The sequence below is a fragment of the Echinops telfairi genome, unplaced genomic scaffold (assembly GCF_000313985.2).
Source record: "Echinops telfairi isolate 266 unplaced genomic scaffold, ASM31398v2 ScPeMD7_4;HRSCAF=17, whole genome shotgun sequence".
Taxonomy (NCBI): domain Eukaryota; kingdom Metazoa; phylum Chordata; class Mammalia; order Afrosoricida; family Tenrecidae; genus Echinops; species Echinops telfairi.
The window spans coordinates 46,814,168-46,827,207 of record NW_022103900.1 but is presented as its reverse complement, the minus strand read 5'-3'; the positions used below and the strand labels follow the sequence as shown (position 1 = coordinate 46,827,207).

The window sequence follows — 13,040 nt, the reverse complement described above, 5'->3', positions numbered from 1 at the left end:
GTTCCACAAACTTGTTTTGAAACCATGCTATTCCCATTGTTCCACTGGGTTTGTGTCAGTCCGGGTCGATTAGAGAAACAAATTCATAGACACTCATGAAGAAAGAGCTTTATATACAAGAGCAATTGAATATTGAGAAAACATCCCAGCCTAGTCTAGATCAGGACCATAAGTCCAGTATATGTCTGATACCAATCTATAAATTCCTCTTCAGACTCATGAAACACATGCACTGAGGCCAAATGCAGGGCAATCACAGACCAATGGGTGGAAATTCTTGTGAATTCGGTGGCAGTGTAAGCATCTTAGCACTGACAGGGGTCTGCACATGGCTTCTCCAACTCTGAGGCTATGGCTGCCATCAGCCTGCTTCCATGTGGTTTGTCAACAAGAATGTCTAGCAGGGACTGAGCGTGCGTGTCCCATATCCAGTGAGCTATTTATTTCCTTAGTTCCTCCAAATGAGGTCATCAAGCTGTGATATGATTGACAGGCTAAACTCCACCCCATCACTCTTAATCCTCTCAAATTGACAACAGATTATATAACTACCACAGGGTTCAATCATTGTGTCTGTCTCTTTGGGTACCATTATTCTCATTCTCTTTGCCACCACTCTCATATCACTTGGTCTGGAGAATCATAGAGCAGGACCTTTTGGTCCAAATAATGCCCTTTCTCCTGGTTCTACTGTGTGAGCCCCTTGCCAATCTATGTGAACTATTGGGAAGGGCTCCCAGCAAGTGCTTATAAAGGTCTGCTACTGGGCAGTGTTTCCCAGCTAATCTGGATAAAGGTCAGGGCTGCAGCACTTAGGATCCAGGACCAAAAGGCCACATTGATTTATAGTAATATGATTCCACACTGTACATAGTTGTTAATATTGTCATTCTTACTAATAAAATTAATGAAATAGTGCTAATTTTAAACAATATTTCATGGTAAATACGATGACATTAAGACAGATGGCACCTCTCTTCCTGATGAGTTTATAGCCATTTATTTCACTGATGAGAAAGCACATAATTCCCACATAACTGAAAATATATCATCAGAAAAATTTTATCGGACGTATTTGTTTATTGACTGCTACTATCTGTATAAGATATATGGCAATAATATTTTATGCTTTCAAATCAGCTTTTCAAATGTACTCAAAACTGCCCGACAGAAGCATTTTATTCTATTTTGTTTTTCTTTCAACAAACACTATCCCTACAAGTTGATAGCAGTGTTAAAGCTACTTCGTCAGTAGACTGTATCTATTTTCCTGTGTCTGTGATGGTTTCATTCATTTTATAATGTTGTAAAGAAGAAAGACTATGTAAATTTTATCTGTGTTATTCTCTTCCAAATATTAGGAATAGGATTTAAGTCACTGCAACCAACAGAAAAGTGTCGAAAATTGTTGGCTTTAAGAGTCTGGGAGACATGGTTTCAAAATCAGCTTCATCTTTGTAATTCTGTGGCTATTTCTAATTTTGTCAGCATCACTCTTTTTCTGTAAACTTTAGGTGGTGTATATCTTGAGGACTGTAAAATAAATAACGTTCAATTGCTGTTGGAGATAGAGAGCTGTTCTTCAAACACCAAATAACTAATATTATATGGTCCTCACTTTTGCACAACGTACACCTAAGTGTAGTAACACTGAATCGTTCCTTCCTATCTACTGTTCACACATGTCCTCAGCAATGAAGACCTACCCATACTTCTTCCACATTCACATTCTTCCATTAATCTATGTTTATTTCTTTCAAGAATGGAACAAATTATAACTGCATAAAACGAAAAAACCCAACAGGATAAACAGCATAAAAAAATGTATTAGACTCCAAAGTGTTACTATTAGAACCAAGTTTGTTAATAGATCCTCATCTGAATATTGGTGTTGGGGCCACCTATGGCCTTCGGCGGCTCTTAGGCAATGCCACGTGGCATTGCCATAAAGAATATGGCTCCACTTTCCATCCCTTATTCTGACACCAACCCTCCCTCCCACAGCACTCCACTTCTGTGACTGGGCTCAATAATACATTGCAATGTTCGCACAGGACTCCAGATCACACTCACAAATTATGGGGTTCATTGGAGAAATTATCAGGTTAAAAATCAGGTTAAATGACATCATATATCATATCCTTCCATGCTTAATCACATCAGGCAGTATTGTACAATTGCTAGCACAATTAATTTCCAAACATTCTTTTTCTTCTGGGACTCCTTGACATCATCTCCCTTTTAACCCCCCTCCCTGCTCTGCCACCCCCTACTCCAACCCTCCCTATATGCACACTTTACTCCCATCCTCAAAGCCCTTATTCTACTTCCTGTCCCTGGGCGCTGACTCATAGCAACCCAGTGCGCAGCAAACACTGTCCGGTCCTGTGGCATCCTCACAATGATGCTGGGTTTGAGCCCACTGTGGGTAGCCACTGTGTCCATTCATTTTGTACAGTGCCTTCTTCTTTTTCCCTGCCCCTCCACTTTACCAAGCATGGTGCCCATACCACAGATGCTAGGTTAAATGCGCTCTGTGTCCCTGATGGCTTCCCAGAGGGACAAATGATCACAAAGCACATGAAGATGGAATTCATGTAGATGATTGCTATTTGGTTTTTAGGAATTGTTTTTTTTTTTGGTTTGTTTTTGTTCATCTACCTATATTTTTAATACTCCAGAGCATAAAAGGAGCCGTCACGTCATTCAGCAATCCCTGCCTCTACTTTGACCTGGGAGGACTGCGGCTTTCCCAGTGATCAGCTCTTTTGTTCCTTGACCCTGCCTAGATTATCTCACTTTGGCCAACTTTTATTGCGAGTGTTTGATTGAGTCTTTTCACCCTTAAGCTCCTAATATTTGCCAACCTCTAAAGTTGTCAGCTCAGTACAGGTGCAGGATCTTCAGAAATCACTTGAGATTGGCACATTTTTCGACCCTAGCCTTTGAACTTTTAAGTGAGGGCAAGACCTGCTTTCTCATACGTGCCACTGCATGAGTTATCTTGAAAATCTGAAGTCTGAAGCTGCTAGCTCAAGGACAACTCAAGGGAAATGTCATTTTTCTCCTAAACTTCTAAAGAAATGTCTTTGTATTCTGTGCAAGCAGAAGGAAAGAGGGAGATAAAGGCACTCTAATAACATGACCCCTAAATCCAAATCTTTCAAGTTTGAAACCCTTTTTCCCTCCTCTTCTTAAGAAAATGAATAGCTCCAGGAAGGACATACTATCAAAGCATGTCATGTTTTTCTTCAGCAGAATAAATGTGCATCTACTTTAAAACAAGATCATTAAAAGACTTGCAAGTTAGGGGAGAAAGAAACCTGAAGCCAGCTTTTAAAAACTCTTTTAAAAAATCCTTCACAATTTTTCTTCCCTGCACTTCAGACAGAGGCTTAAAAGTCCAAATAAAGCATGAAAAATGCATCAGAAAAGGGGACATTTTCAATTTCCTCTAGCAAAGGAGTTTCCATTTGAGCTGTCTAATAATTAAATATAAATAGAATTTACTATGTATGAATCATCTTTCTTTGGGGCCTTTCTTGATCATTTGCATTTGAATAGCCCTATTAAATCCAAAACAAGCTGCTTCATCATTGAGAATGATTTTCACTTAAATATTTTTACGTCATTTAAGTTACAAATGACCGAGACCAGAGACTTAGTAGGTGATATTACAAACATTGTGATTCCCTTCACTTTTTCGATATAGCCTGTTGTTCTGTCCCAAGAGCACTAATTCAGGAGGCGGGGGAGATCCAGAGTGGGCACCGAATGCTAGTGCACAGGAACACCGAGTAGACCTTGTTCAAAGGTCTCCATGCAACAGGTTACAGGGTATTTTGTAGATAGGGCATGAGCAAAGGGGTTAAGAAATCTAGCTTATGAAATTGACCTTATGGTTCTCAAATTATTCTGTCTGCTTGGATGGGCTTGTCTGCCTTTCAGCTACAAAACCAAACTAAACCAAACCAAACTCACTGCCATCAAGATGAAACTTACCTATCGCTACCCTATAGGATGGGGCAGAATTGGCCCTGTGAGTTTCCAGGGCTATAACGGTTTCTGGGAGAAGAATGCCACACTTATCTCCCATGGAGTGGCTGGTGGTATGGAACTGCTGCCCTTGTGATTAACAGCCAAACATATATCCAGGACACCATCAGGTCTCCTGGTCCTGTCCTTTAGATGAAGATGAGCGAATTTTAACTTCTAAAGATAAACAGCAAAGGTTTGTTCGTTCATCGTGAATTCTAACAGAATTGTAAGATGGAAACAGGAGAGAGAATAAAACATAGGAGCCTTAGCTAGCATGACCCAGGCTGTTGATATTGTTAGCCAGGATCTGGCCTTCTGGCTGGAGATGGATCGATTTTCATTTCTACAAGGAAGCAGCACATTCTAACAGACTCACAAAACTGAAACAAAAGAGGAGCAAAGTGCAGGAACCTATCTGGAAAATCAAACAAAACGTAAACAGTGTTACGTGTTTATCAAGTAAATATTGGATTCTGTCCTAGGATATTCAAGAATATAAACTTTTCTTCTCCAGTAGGGAGAAAAAGTTAAGACAACTAGAAAAGGAGTCTGAAGTGTTATCAATGATATCTAAGTGCAAGTCTCAGAGGCGAGGACATCATTTGCCATCAGCATCAAGGAAGCCTGTTAAGCCTCCACTGGAATTCTAGAGATGGGCTGCAGTCGAACTGCTGAAGTGAAGAAGGGTAGGTCAAGTGATTGTGGACCTAGAGGCAGGACCTAATTTTCCATGCATGTTTACCAACATGATAGCTCAGTGAGTAAATCTAATACATCTTCCCTAAGAGAGCATTTTACCAGGTTACATGCATGACAAATTTCCAACCTCCATATTTGGGTTAAGATCAACCTAACTGGACACTTATTAAAGGTCCAGCATTTTAATATGCCTCTCATTTGGACCGATTAACCTGTCCTGAAACCATACAGTATTAAGTCTTTTAAATCTATTCCCATGCCAGAATCTTATCAAAATAAGAAACCTAGTGAGGTCAAGGGCCAAAATGCCCAGCATGGTGTTTGTAAAATTTTAGAAGCACACAGAACTTTAAAAAAAAAATCCCAAGAACTATGAACACTCTATACCTGTGTGGGTTATTCCTGCAGTCATTTCAATTATTGAAAGGAGGACCCTCACAGTTATTTGCTGGTTTGCTTTTTGTTTACAGTTCCCATATTCATACCAGATCCATCAGGTTCTCTCAACCACTGGTTTTTGTTGGATTGTTACCAAATCTTACAGTGAATATTTAATGTAATTTTGTGCTTTGACAGAAAACTTACATTTTGAAACAAAAAAAATGCTACATTGTACAGCAACACACCTTTAGTGTCTTCCTACCCAACTCCACGCCCTCCACAAACACCCCCCCCTAAAAAAGCCATAGAGTTCTTTTAATATTTGCACTTAGTGGTACAATCCACATGACGAGCCTGAACAAGGAGTGAGAAGGGGATAGGAAATACGTTTACTGAGTTATTGCCTGTGTCTTATGCAGAACTCATAAAACAGGCTCTGTAATTTAGTAATCTTTTAAAGGTAAAGAGACTTTGTTATTGTAAGTAAACCCAGTTTTAATAATGAAATTTCTGAAATCCTGGTCATTTTCTTTCAACTAGAAACTGTTTACCAACTTTTTCTTGAAGTGTGATCCCCTCCCCCCTTCTTTTCAACCTCTCTTGTAAACAAAACAAAACAAAAAAGTGCGTTTCTGCTATATGCCTTTTGAACTGTATAACTTAATATTTGGAGATTTGATAACTTGTTATACAATTGGTAAAGTGGTGGTGTGTATTAATGTGTATTAATTAATCAACCATATATTTCTACTGTCCGAGTATGGGTGGCTTTAGTTCCGTTAAACAAATAATTTGTCACCAGCTTGTAAAAACCCGCTTGTGATAGTTAAAACATTTAAATAAATGACAAAATGCAATAATGATAAAAATGATAATTTTATTGAAGGGCCCACATTTTCCAATTTGCCTAATTTAGAACTGTTCTAGAGAAGAAACCTCAAATTCAAATACAATTTATACAGACATTGTATTACTCTGGGTATTTTAGAGAAACAAATGCACAGAAAGTCATGTATAAGAGAGAGTTTTATATAAAGGTAAAGTGCACATCAAGAAAACATCCCAACCTAGTGCTGGCCAAGCCCACATGTCCAACATTAGCCCATATATATGACACCAATCAACAAAGTTCCCATCCATCTCACAAAACACACGCAATGATGCCGACAGCAGGAGGAAAGCCAAGTCAGTGAACGTGTAAGCATCTCAGCGCTGGCCGGGTCTCCACACGGCTGCTCCAGCACCCAGGGCTGCATCGCGGTACATCTATGTGGCTTCTCCTCAGGGATGTCTTGCAGGAAGTGAGCCTCGTTAGCTGAAGCAGGGAACTGGCTAAGGCAGCTGCATCCTGGTCTGACCATCAGAAAGCAAGAGGCCCGAGAACTAGAAAGGCGAGGCTCACTGAGCCATTTATATCTCCGCCCTTCAATTAACCCCACCTGTGTTTATTGGCCAGGTTGGCAAAATAAACTAGCTACCTCAGACATGTTTATTAAGCCTTAATCAGGAAGAGAGGAAAAAAGACAATTTTTCCAAATGAGGGAGACTATCAGCAAGAGGCTGACACTGGGCAGGCAGGCAAGCTACAGTGGAGACATTTAGAACAAAGACAAGAGGCAAAAGTGGTCCCTGTATATATCTAAGTGGGGTAAGAGTTCATAGAAACTTCTAGAGTCAGACATTTAGAACAAAGACAAGAGGCAAAAGTGGTCCCTGTATATATCTAAGTGGGGTAAGAGTTCATAGAAACTTCTAGAGTCAGGCTCTCTCTTTCTTCATGAAACTTTTAAGCTGTTTTTCACGGATACTGCTTCTGACTGAGAACTGGCACCATCTTGTATATTACATTCCCTAGAGTCCCTTGTACCCAATGTCATTTAGTAGGAACAGAACCTGTTTGGGTCAAAGTTCCCAGATTCCATGAGACGCCTGGGCACTCTTAAAAGACTGTGAACACCTGTGCTCAGAGAAAATGTCAATTCTTTTGACTGGGCCCGTCACGGCTCACCCTCTGGGAGCTGCCAAGGAAAATGTCCAGTGTTGCCGCTATGTGTGACTAAAGCAAGTTTTCTCACTTGGCCAAATGTAAGGGAAACCTAATGCAGTGGAGAGTCCAGTCAGACTAAAAAGAGGATGCTGGGGAAAGAATTGTCATCCTCCACCAAAGGATTGGACTGGAATCTTACCCAGGCAAGAAGGCAACTGGTCACCTGAATTCCCTTTAATTGTGTGTTTGACTGCTATTGGTGGGCATCCGGCCAGGTTCTAGAGGTAAGAGAACTTTCACTGGAGACTCATTCTTCTCTTTCTTCCCTTTCCCTCTTGACCTGCTGTCTCCCTCTGAGGTATCAGTTTAGCACAGATGCCACATGAGCTCAGTTTAAAGCTTCGGTAAGGCCCAGGTTGGGGAGGAGGTCTACCATCCAAAAGATGATGGAGGGGGGATTTGAAGAACTCAGATATCTGGAGTCCAATCTAAAGCATTTGTACAGCCAGTTGAGGGCCAGGAGGGACCTCTTCCATTGAGAGGACAATAGGTTGGGGTTCTCTTACTTTTTCTGGGATTTGAAATCTTCCCCTGGTATCCCTATGTAAGGTCCTGTCAGGGTGAAATGCATTGTTGTGTCTGTGTGGCCAGTTTTCTTCAATGTCTCTCTTCTTTGCCTTCGAAAACCAGATTTCTATTTCCTTGAGTCTGTTCTGAATGATACTAGCCTGCTTGTTCTGTTGGGGCATGTTGTAAGCTCAAAGTGGAAAAGAGAAAATGTAAACAAAATAATAATGTAGTTGACTCAATCCTAAATATAGGGAAATCAAGGAAAGAGTCTGGTCTGTTTTGTTTACCTCTGAAACTCATAGCTTGTCCTTCACCCACAATGGCATCCATTTGGGAGCCACACACTGTTCCCAGCCTTCCTACCAAATGGCAGCCACGTCAAAGCTGCACATGGGCACACAATGAGGCAGATGGGCTTCCATTTTAGAGATCTCTTCTGACTTCAGGAAGATTCTACTTTGGCTTTGTTCTTTCTTCATGTTAACAAACTGCTCTGAATGATTTTATTGCAACAATCCTTCCAAAGAGTGCACTATTTATTTGAATTGTATAACAAGGCTTTCTAAAACCAAAATGTTGATAAAAGTATTATTGTTACCTCCAGGTTGGTATTAATTATATGAAATGTATATGGATAGGTTTTTGTGTTGTTTTGGAGCTCAACTTTGATTTCATAACAGGTGTATGCTTATGAAAGTAATTATTCTAAAATTATAAGAAATAAATGAAATTATATACACTTTTAGAAATTATATATCAACTTTAGAATCAATTTAGAATATTTATTTATTTAAAATATTTGAGAAGTAATCTGAAGATATTGAGTTGAAAAGGTTTGTTATAATTTGATCTGTACTCAGGTCGGATGAATGGTTTTATCCCAGAATGCCCCCAGAGATCCTTCTTTTAGTGTATCTTCCTCTTTAAGCATTGGAAGAGACACTGGCCAAAATTCATTAAGAAAAAATAAAATAAGACTATATCTCAGGCTCCTTAAGCTATCACACCAGTTAATCAAAAATTCTCCCCAACTAGTGATGGGATAGTTGACTTGTGAGTCTTAGGAGAACCTTCTAATCCGTCAAATGATCATCTTCACTAGGGTGATATTTTTAAAATAAACTTTGGAAGCCATGCAAGAAGCACAAGGAGTTTATTCACACTGGCAGATGCCTGCCATTCTGATTCCTTTACTCTCATGGTTTTGGCAGTCAGACAGATCTAACCACCAGCCTTTAATTCCTTCTAGAGGCAGGGTCCCTACCCAGCATGTGTAGTGTTCCCTTGGGACCCCGGGACAGGACTACACAGAGGTACAGAAGGAGTTTTCCCAGGAGTAGAGATGTTTGGCTTCATAGTTACACAGCACAGACTAGTTAATTATGGAAACCCAGGCTTTTTATTGCACAGTAAGAGTAGCTAATGCTGGAAACCCAGGGTTGAGGGAATGCCCTCTCCGAAAGGGATGTACCAGGCACAGAGGAACAAGGGACACCTAAACTCTTCCATAGTCTCATCTACTCTCCTGATGGGAATCCACAAGTCAATGCCCTTGTGCATACCTCTGTGGTGAATTCTTTAGCTTTCCTGGCGTGGCAGAAGGCTCCCAAATTGTGCAGAAATTGTAAGCTTGATCTGCATTCTTGCTGATCTTGGGAGAGAATAAACTGGAACCTAAGAGCATAGAAGCTGGCTCCCAGTCTCCACACCTGAGAAGCCAGGAGCCAACTGCTCCTGTGGTCGCTGAGCCAGAATCTGCTTATTCAGAACTTCTAAGTCTCAGCCAGGGCAATATGTTGAGGCAGTGGGCTCCTTAGCCACTGCTTAAGTCAGGTACCCTCACCTTTGTTGTTGTTTTCCTTTATCAGAAACTGCAGGGAAAGACAAAATAGTCAGTGTCCAAGCCCCATTTACTATTCAGGGTTTAATAAGCAGTGGTTACACATTGGGCAGCAATCCTCATGGTTGGTGGTTCAAAACCACAAGCAACTCCGTCATAGCTGGACTTTCTACACTCCTAAATAGTCTCAGACATCCACAAGGGGTCACTACAAAGCAGCATTGACTCTATGGCGGTGAGTTTGGTGTTGGAAACATAAATTAGAAAATTTTACAGATGATCCTAATAAATTCATTAAGGAATAGAGAAAGATCATTTTAACCTTTAGCTTATTTTGGAAAGATGTTAATTTGATCTTTCAGAAGGCTTTAACCTCCAAGAATGAGAGTATTAAGGGAAAGGTTATGGCATCTGCCGATAAAATGAATGTTCAAAATGATAACCATCTTCCAGGCACAGAAACAATACTGAATGCAGATTCCCACTGGGATTATGATTCAATAGAGAAGAAGTGGCCAAGGGACCATATGCTCTTCTGCTTTTTACAAGGAATGAGAAATTTTCAAAAGAACTCAATTAATTATAACAAACTAGCAACCATTAACCAAGGAATTCAGGAGAAACCAATAGGTTTTTAGAAAGATGAAGGGAGGCTCTAAGACAAGTAAACCTACTAAGCTAAGCCCTGAGGATCCTATGTGAACAAGCATTTAAAAGATCAGCTTATAACTCAAGCTGCCCCAGATAAGAGAAAGAAATGACAAAAGTTAGGTATGTGTCCAGGGTGTCTATAGATCTCTTTAATAAAAGGTTACCCAAGAGACCGCTCAAACTATAGAATGATATCACTGATGTCTCATGTCAGTAAAATTTTCCCAAAGATCCGACAACAATGGTTGCAGCAGTACATTGACAGGAAGCTGCCTGAGGTTCAGGCCAGATTCAGAAGAGGTCATGGAACGAGGGATATCATTGCTGACATCAGATGAATCTTGACTCAAAGCAGAAAATATCAGAAAGATGTTTACTTGTGTTTCATTGGCTTCACAAAGGTATTCAACTCTGTGGATCATAACAGACTATGGATAGCCTTGAGAAGAATGGGCATTCCAGAACACTGCATTGTGCTTATGGGGAACTTGTACATGGATCCAGAGGTAGTCCTGCACACAGAACAAGGAAACACTGCCTGCTTTCCATATTAAGAATGGTATGCTACATGGGTGTAGCCTCTCATCATACATATTCAATCAGTATGCTGAACAAATAATCAATGAAATTCATTTAAATGAAAAAGAAAGTGGAATCAGGTTTGGAGAAAAGTTTATTAACATCATTTGTTATGCAAATTGCACAACTTTGCTCGCTCAAAGTCAGAAGGACTTGAAGCACTTGCTGATGATGATCAAAGATCACATCTTTCAGTATGGATCAAACGCCAATGTAAAGAAGACCAAAATCCTCACAACTGTACCAATAGGTAGCATTATGATAAATGAAGAAAAGGCTGAAGTTGTCAAGGACTTTGTCTTGATTGGACCCACAATCAATGCTCATGGAAACAGGAGTTAAGAGGTTAAAAGATGTGCTGCATTTATCCAATCTGTTGCACAAGATCTCTTTCTTTAGAGGACTGAAAAGCAAATAAGTTACTTTGAGGACTAAGGTGTACCTGACCCAAGTCATGGTAGTTTTACTTGCCTTATATGAATGTAAAAGCTGGACATTGAATAAAGGAGAAAAAAATAGGGATCAATGCATTTGAATTGCGGTGCTGGAGAAGAACATTGAAAGTACCTTGGACTGCTAAAAAGACAAACCAATCTATCTATCTGGGAAGAAGTATGACCAGAGTGCTCCTTTGAGGCAAGAATTTAGACTTCCTATTACATACTTTGTTGCAAGGCCTCATATTACATACATACATGTTGTCATGAGAGTCCAGTTCCAGAAAAGGACATCAGCCTTGCTAACGTAGAGAGACAGTGAAAGAGAGGTAGACCTTCCAACAACATGAATTGACACAGGAGCTGCAATAATGGGCTCAAATATGTGAACAATTGTGAGGCTGGTACAGGACTTAGTAGTGCTTCTTTTTGTTGTGCATAAGGTCCCCATTGGTGAGAACCAACCGGACGGAACCTAACAACCATCAATTTTGAGACTACAGTTAGGGGTGGTTGCTTACAGGAAAGCATTTTAGACAACTTTCCTGCTTAATGTTAAAGTAGCTCTTTGCAAACAGAGGCAGCTAAAATACTCCTTTTAATTTAACGCCGAAATGTCTATTGCAGGCAGAAGAGAGCTGCAGTCATTGGACTCCATTGGATCTCCATTGCTTCCAAGCTAGCTCATAATCAGTCGTTTGGGCCTATCATACATTTGCCATCTATTATCATAAAAAAACCAAATTCTCAAACTCAAACTTGTTGCCATCGAAGCGATTCCATCTGAGAGCTGCCCTGGAGGACAGTGTAGAAGGGCCCCGTGGGTCTCCGAGACTGTAACTCCTTACTTACGAGAGTAGAAAGTCTCCCCCTTCCTCAGAACGACTGGTGGTTTCTAACGGCTGACTGTGTGGTTAACAGCCCAATGTGTAACCACTACGTCAGCAGGGATCCTCTCTGTTGTCATAGTGCTTCCTTCATACCCTTTTCCATAGATCCTGCAGATTATGTTTTGCCTTAGTGCATGAGTGCAATAAAAGCTAATACGCTGCAGAATTCCCACTGCTATTGAGTCAATTCTGACTCATAATAACTAATCACAGAGTATAAAATCCTGAGTACAGCTTTCTCAGATAAAATGGCAAAACTCCTTATGGAGTGGCCTAACCAACTAGAGGACTAAACCTCAAAGCCAAGGTCCCTCCCAAATCACCCTCCAACCAACCTCCCCTCTGAGGGGTGACTCACCGGCAAGTACACCTTGGTTAATCACACATGGGCTAGTTGACACATCTTTCAGTTGAACGGGGTTCAAAGAGGGTAATCGAAAATGATGTTGTTTTCCTCTTTTGTTTAGCTTTTGCCTTTTTAAGAGGATAGGCACTTGAACAAAACAGGCTTTTGTTAGACTCTCACAACCCATAGCAAGTGCTGGTAATCTCATGCAGCGTTGGATTTGCTATCCGAATTCTCCTTCTGTGAGGAAAAGCGGATCCTTTTGGATCCCCCATTTTAGGCCTCCCTCTTTAAGGTGTAGCAAGCTTTTATTTCATACAATGAAGATTAAACTGGACCCCTCGCAACCCAACTACCTCTGCTAGCATGTTCTACTCATATTTGTGTCTGGCCAAATAATTACACGTGCGATACCCAATGACTGACAAAGATCTTAGCTTGAGCGGAAAGGTGATATTTTGCAGCCTTGCAGTGAGCTTTTTATTGATATTTAGGTTGGTGCTAAGGAGACTATTATGACAAGCTGGTTGAACTACAGCCCATAATCTGTCACAACCTTATGTTGATAATACTGCATATTGGAATAATCTCACCAATGTAGCATTGCAGTTGGGGAAAATAT

At 40.5% G+C, this 13,040-nt stretch overlaps 1 pseudogene; it reads right to left on the bottom strand.

Annotated features, from left to right (window-relative positions):
* Positions 1–13,040, bottom strand: part of LOC105978735 — a 22,469-nt pseudogene that overhangs the window by 8,993 nt on the left and 436 nt on the right.